Source organism: Aplysia californica, unplaced genomic scaffold (assembly GCF_000002075.1).
Source record: "Aplysia californica isolate F4 #8 unplaced genomic scaffold, AplCal3.0 scaffold00255, whole genome shotgun sequence".
Lineage (NCBI taxonomy): Eukaryota > Metazoa > Mollusca > Gastropoda > Aplysiida > Aplysiidae > Aplysia > Aplysia californica.
The window spans coordinates 780,404-788,205 of record NW_004797525.1 but is presented as its reverse complement, the minus strand read 5'-3'; positions in this window follow the sequence as shown (position 1 = coordinate 788,205).

Genomic DNA, 7,802 nt, shown 5'->3' with positions numbered 1-7,802 from the left:
AGAACAATTGTGTTCCTGCCGGTTAATATCAGTCATATCAGAGACACTAAAATATATTTTAGTGTCTCTGGTCATATGAAGGAAATTTCAAAACTGAGTTAACATTATTTTTAAAAACTATTACCTTTTCTCTACAATTTAAAACAAGGATGAAGTAAATATGACCTTATTTGACGAAAATACAGAACTTTTAATTGTGCCAGGGGAGGAAACACGAAAAGGAGAAAATGTCCTCCGAAGTTGAGCAACATGTTTCCATAGCAATGGGGGTCTTAGAATTGAGATAGAGATTTGAAATTTATAGTCGATTATAGTCTTTTATTTTTATCTTAAATGAAGCAGAAGACATCAAACTTTCAATTGATTCAAAAAAACAAAAAATTCATGGAAAGTCACTTATAGTCTTTCAAGCCTCGTAACTGATAATAGCACACTGCGTCTTACGACTGATATATTGACCCGGGGAGACATAATTGGACAAAAGACTTACTAGATCCACTTCTTTTTAAAAATCCGGCCTTTGCTACAGACTTCAACATAAGTTAAGGACCACTTACAAACACCCTGAGCGGTCTTATTGGGTCGACCTGCACGTGGGCGTTCTTGGACTGATCCAGGCGCTGCCTCAAACGGGTAATGGCAGAGTGTGACACTGCAAGCCTTCTGGCAACCTCTCGGGCTCCAACTCCATCCTGCAGCCATGCCATAGCTCTGGCACGATCAAAGTCCCTCAGCTTTCGTCTTGGTGGCATGTTGATGCGATGCTGGATTGTGCGCAAAGCTGGCGGCTTACATTGCCATCAAGGTGAGCACAGATCGAGACCAAACGTCCGTTTATTACATTCATCAGAAATTGTAACTGAGGAATGTTCATAGTGTCGCTCACAAATCGATAACAAACAGCGTTAAATTGTGTTAAAATTCCCCGAGGATTTCCGTGTAGCACGTGGTGTTTTTTGTCCCCAGTGGCGTCGCGTGGTTTGCAGACAAGGTGGTGCATAATTGGAAAGTGAGCAAATGGGCAATAGGCTTAGTAGCTGCAATTAGGATTTCTTGAGAAAGTCAATTAGAATCTGCAAGATATCCCGTAAACTACATCTATCGATATTTACAACCGTTTCTAGATGAAACCACATAAAAGCTGCAATAAAGTGAAACAATACTAACAACTCACTATGCTCACAATCTGAGAAAATTACAGATTTCTAATTACAGGTACTTCGTGCAGCACCAGGACTTGCTACACAATAGAGGGAGACAACAGTTTGAATACCCATTCTTCATTGAGTTATCGTAGACTCTACTAGTGTGGTAGATAGGCTCACGGAAACTTGGATCAAATTTTAAACTTGCACCAAATTGATGCTGCGAAGAGAATTTTCATGCACATTTCTTCTTGGGCGGAAAGAACGATGCCTAAATTTCTCTACAGTGACAAAAATAACTTTGGTGCAAAGATTTTGCTTGCTCCCAGCAGACACTACCGCAAGCGGTGCCACGAGCATAAACCATCCTCGCCGTCTGTCTCTTCACTGGCTGCAAGCGGGTGACGGATCGCAAGGGGAGCGGCCAATCTTAGAAAAATAGGGGGGGGGGGGGTTGAAGGCCAGGGTTAGGTGGAGCGCTTGCACCAATTGCACCAATGGCGCCCCGCCACTGTTTGCCCCTTTAGGAAGCTTGAACGCATTGGTAACCCATTAACACATTCAAAGCAAACATCTCTGAAACATTCCTTGCTGTCCTTTTTTTTCGAATTTTAAAAAATCAGAGCTGTATAGCTGTTAAGGCGGTCCTTAACTTATGTTGAAGTCTGTATGTTACAGTGACGAGGGGAGAAACAAGGGTCTTTCTCTTGTTTGTTTATTCGCTGTTTCTTGGTTTATTTATTTATGTTGTTGTCTAATGTTTCTCTCACTCCGTCTACTCATCTTCTTCTGGAACTGCCCCTTTATGTGAAAAAATATTCAAATTTGGGAAATGTTTTGTTCCCCGCAGGAGTTTTAAAAGATATCAGTGGATTTTAATAATGTCAAAACTGCAGGACCCAGCACGGAGTGTCTGGCTGCTGTTGTGGTCCAATATAATACATGTACCAAAATAATCCACCAAACCCCAAAAAATAAATGATGGTTCACAAAAGACTGCCAAAAAGCTGTTGCGGCCAAAAATCAGCCCTCATGAAGTTCATCAACCCTAAAACCAACGAAGACCTCACAAATTTCAAAATTGCACGAGCCCAAGCGCGCAGAATAATCAGAAAGGCCAAAAAGCATTTTTTCGCTATTTTGTCTCTAAAATAAACAACTACACACCAAAGCACAAAGTTTCGAAGACGATAAAGAAATCAAAAGGTACCAAAAGAGACACAGTTAAACACATCTTCAAACCAAAATAAGTCATTTGAAGAGACAGAAAAAACAGTGGCTGACTGTTAAGCATCAACCCTTTCCGGAAATTCTGCTTCCCAAAATTACAACCCGGAATTTAAAAAAGTGAAAATGTCTTCTAAAAAGACAACTGTTGACTTTACCTCTTTAAATCAAGAAAACTATAATTGCAGCTTTTCTTTTGATTAACTAAAATGTAACATTGCAGGACTATCAAACAGCTCCAGGCCCTGATCTAATACAAAACGAAATAATCAAACATCTCCAGACGAAACACTCCTATTACTCCTTGACATTTACAACGAACTCTAGGCTAGCATTCTCAATAATTTCCGAACAGTTGGCGTCTTGCCACTGTTGTACCAATCCCAAAACCAGGAAAAATTACTCTAACCCACCAAACTACTGTCCCATAGCCCTTACAAACTGTTTCTGCAAACTTATGGAAAAACTTACATGTATCAACAAATGTCAGATGTGGTTTCTTGAAACCTCAAACTCTTTATCCAATTTCCAATGCGGTTTTCGCTAAAATCGCTCTACTATTGACCATCTCTTCCGACTTGAAAACTTTCTTTCGGGTAGCTTTCATTCGGAAAGAGCACCTTAATCTTTTTTTGTCCGACTTAGAAAAACCTTTTGACACCACAAGGAAACATGGTAATTTGAAAAACCTGCATGACTTGGGCTTACGCGGAAATCTTCTTGAATTTATACGAAACTTTTTGAAAGATTGATTGTAGACTTTAATACATGTATTTTGTTTGCTTATTTGTTCGTTTGTCTGTTGATATGTTTATTTGTTCATTAGGTTGTTTGTTGATCTGTTTGTTTGTCACCCCCAGTGGGTCGAAGGGATATAAATAGACCCACTGCTTCGTCTGCAGAAGGTGCAACTCCTTCAAAGGCGAGGTGTCGCACACGGACCCCAACCCTCTGAGATCTGGATGCGACATCTACTTTGGTGTATCTTCCTCTTCTCCTTCCTTCTTTCTTTCTTGTTCTATCTTTCCTACCACCGCTGACCTCATGTGCAGCAAAAAGAGAGGTCACCCATCCCACAGAGTGGGCACCTCGTTGACCGTGAGGTGCGACCCGTGCAGAGGGAAACCGGGTACCTGGCGGTTGAGGTGAGATCAGTCCACGGACTGTCCCTCGCCAACACATCTCTTTGGCCCAGGTTTTCCTCTTAGACGGGAGGGTGGCACGGCCCATGCCACTCAATCGGTTGAGAGCTGAAACCCCATCAAGCCCTGGGTCAATCTTAACGGGAGGGTCTTGTACTTTTTCGTTGAGAGTATAGCTCCGGGGTAGTCCTGGCACAGCTCTGGTCATCCTAGCAAAGTGTCCCCTTGTTGGGCTCCGTGGCGGGCGGGGAGCCCCGGAGTCGAATCAAATAGAAAACTCTCATGGATTCTAAAAACCCCAAAGACCCTTCCCCAGCTCCCAACGTAAAGAAGTCTCGGCTCGCGGAAGCGGGTGCGGCCGCCGAGCCGAGCAAAAGTTCAAAAAAAGGTAAAAGGACCTTTACCGATGCCTCCTTCCTCCCTCCTCCCAAGGAGCTTCTGAGACAACCGTACGCGGCCATCTCCAGTACAAAAGACGCACAGAGAAGAATTACCGATCTCAACCTCTTTAAGACAGGAGATGCACTACGGAAAGTTCTGGGATACATTCCAACATGTGTACAGAAACTTTCCTGTGGTGCACTCCTTGTCAAGTGCGCAACCGAGAACGAAGTGACCAAACTCCTGGATACCACGACCTTCGGCGGTATTCCATGTAAGTCCGAGCACTACCAGAAATTTAACCGCTCGAAGGGCGTGGTCCGCAGCCATGAGCCGAAAGGCTGCTCCTTGGTCGAAGCCCGCCGGATTACTCTTCGGCGGGGGGAGACTACTATTGAGAAGAACACGATTGTCCTCACATTCGAATCGTGTCGCCCTCCAGCCACCGTTCGGGCATCTTACTTGGTACTCGACGTACGACCCTATGTGCCGAACCCTCTGCGCTGTTTCAAGTGTCAGAAGTTCGGCCATAGCCAGTCACGGTGCCGTCACGCAGCCGTGTGTCCTCGTTGTGGCAAGACCGGGCATCCTGAGTAGGAATGCAAGGCTAGTCCTTGTTGCCCCAATTGCCACGGCCAGCACACAGCTTTCAGCAAGGAGTGCCCGACTTGGCTCCAAGAACGCGCCATCCAAGAATACAAGGTGTGAAATGGCTGCTCCTTCCAGGAGGCCCTTAAAGTTGTCTGCCCGCCAATCACAACCCCAGTCATTGGCCGGTCGTATTCAAAGGCAGCCCAGGTGGTCACGAGGTCGGCAAGTAATTCTACTGCCGACCTCCCAAAGCCCGCGGTCAACAGGCAAGTCTCTGTGCCTAAGAACAAAAAGCCCGCTACTATCCCTGTGGCAACCCCCTTTGAGGTGCCACTCTCTAACCGCTATGGGGTTCTAGGGGAGGACGGGGAGGACTCTTCCTCCGCCCCCTCTTCTCCCCCTCACCCCTCTTCTATCACTTTTTCTTCTTCTCCTTCTTCTTCCACCTCACAGCCCATCCATCTGATGAAGTGTGAGGTGGGCCTTCTCCCCTCCCCCCTGCCCCCTCCCCAGAGGCCGGATGGAAGCACAGCTGAAACACAAGTAGACATCGCAAACACAATAGCTACATCTCTCGCCAAAAACTCATCCCAAGCAAACTACAACACCACTTTTCAAAACATCAAAACTAACAGAGAAAAACAACACCTAAACTTCCACTCAAACAACACTGAAACCTACAACGCAGACTTCACAATAGACGAACTGATATCGTGCATCTCGGACCTGGGCGATACAGCCCCGGGACCGGATGACATCCACAACCAGATCATTAGACACTTACCCTCAGAAACACTCACACTCCTACTATACATATACAACGACATGTGGCGGTCACACTCCTTTCCGGAGTCTTGGCGTCTCGCCACTGTCATTCCAATACCCAAACCAAACAAGCACCACACACACACCTTCCAATTACAGACCAATAGCACTAACGAGCTGTCTCTGCAAACTCATTGAAAAAATGATCCACAGGCGACTCATATGGTTTCTGGAAACGACGGGCTCGCTGAACGGTCTCCAGTGCGGATTCAGGAAAACTTGATCCACTTTGGATCACCTGGTCTGCCTGGAGACCTTTATACGCGAGACGTTCGCTGAAGGAGGCCACATGATCGCCATCTTTTTCGACCTAGAAAAAGCTTTCGACACAACCTGGAAGTTCGGCATTCTACGAGTCCTGCATGCAGGAACTGGCAGACGTGTGCTGCAGCTGGATTTGACACTATACGGGGAAGGGATTCCCGTCCAGGACCAAGCTCGGTTCCTCCGCGTCATTTTCGACAAAAAACTCACATTCATACCACACATCAAAGACCCTCGTGTGAGGTGTCAGAAAGCGCTAAACGCTTTGAAAATTCTATCGCATCCGGAGTGGGGTTGGGACTCAAAACGCCGTCTCCACTTGTACATCTCCCTTGTCCGGTCAAGGCTTGACTACGGCTGTCAAGTCTACGGGGCGGCAAAACCACACATCTTAAAAATGCTAGACCCAATACAAAACCAAGGACTCCGCCTCGCTCTGGGGGGTTTCCGCACTTCTCCGGTAGAGAGCGTCCAGGCTGAGGCCAACATACCATCACTCTCACTCAGACGCATACAATTCTCACTAAAATATGCAGTTAAACAGAGCTCAACACCGGAAAATCAAGCGCACAACTGCATTTTAAAAACAAACCCAGAAACCATAAACAAATTCCAAAACAACGAAAAACTCATCAAACCTTTCGGCCTCAGAATCCTTGAGGACCTCAAAAATTTACATTTTCCAAACAAGACATCCAACAATTTCTTTTCCCCGACCTCCCTCCGTGGCACCTCACCAAGGCAAAGGCAGATTTACAGCTGACCACACACAACAAACAAAGCACAAACACCAAAACTTTTAAAGCAGATTAAAAAAAAAACCTAATAGATAAATACCACGGTGCGGAGCTCATCTTCACGGATGGCTCCAAAAAAGACAATGAAGTGGGCGCCGCAACCCTATCTCCCAACAGTACACACCAGAGGAGACTCCATCCTGAAGCCTCCATTTTCTCTGCGGAGGCCACTGCTATTAACATGGCACTGGACTCCATAGAAAATTCTCCAAACAAATCTTTCCTAATCCTTTCTGACTCTCTGTCTTGCTTCACCTCACTCACAAACTACACACTCTTACACCCAACAATAGTTAGGCTACAACAGAAAATCAACGACAAACACTCTCCCACAGACTGACTTTAGAAATAAAGTAAAAAAAAGTACTCCTCCAGTCTGTGGGAGAGCCACTGGGAAAAAGAGAAAAACAATAAAATGTATGTTATAAAACCCAAACTGAAACAGCGAAATCCTTCGGACCTCTCCAGAAGAGACGAAGTCATTTTTACTCGATTGCGCATCGGACACACGGCCCTGACCCACAAATACCTCTTACAGGGATATGAGAAGCCGTTCTGTGTCGGACGCGACACAGATTTTACCGTTAGACACATCTTTACCGAATGTCTAGACGTTGGAGTGAGAGATCCGAAGGAAATATTATAAATGCAAGAAATTGCAAGACATTTTTTCCGTCGTTGGTCCCAGCAAAATTTTGAATTTTATGAAGGCCATTGGCCCTTATTGCAAATTGTAAATTGAAATTGTACTATTTAAAATTTTAAAGTCAACTAGAAAAATTGTTTTAAATTGAAAATATAGGTATATTTACACTGATTATTTAACATTTTAAGATTTAACTACTGACCCGAGCCAGCCGTACAGCGAACTGTTGTGAACAAGACCAATTTGTGTTTCGCGCGCTCATATGACCTTCTGCAGGTGCGAGCGCGGTAAAACCCTATACTACTACTACTACTACTACTACTACTACATATATATATATATATATATATATATATATATATATATATGGATATATATATATATATATAGATACATATATATATATATATATATATATATATATATATATATATGGATATATATATATATATATATATATATATATATATATATATATATATATATATGTATATATATATATATAGATATATATATATATATATATATATATATATACATACATATATATATATATATATATATATATATATATGGGGGGGGGGGGGGGTATATATATACATATCGCGGCACCGGTATATATATCTATATATATATATATATGGATATATACCTGTCTATAGATAACTTGATATAGATATACATATATATATACATATATATATGCTCTCTAATCTATATCGGTATATATATGCGGCTGCGGTCTCTGATATATATCTATACATACATAGACACATATATAGGG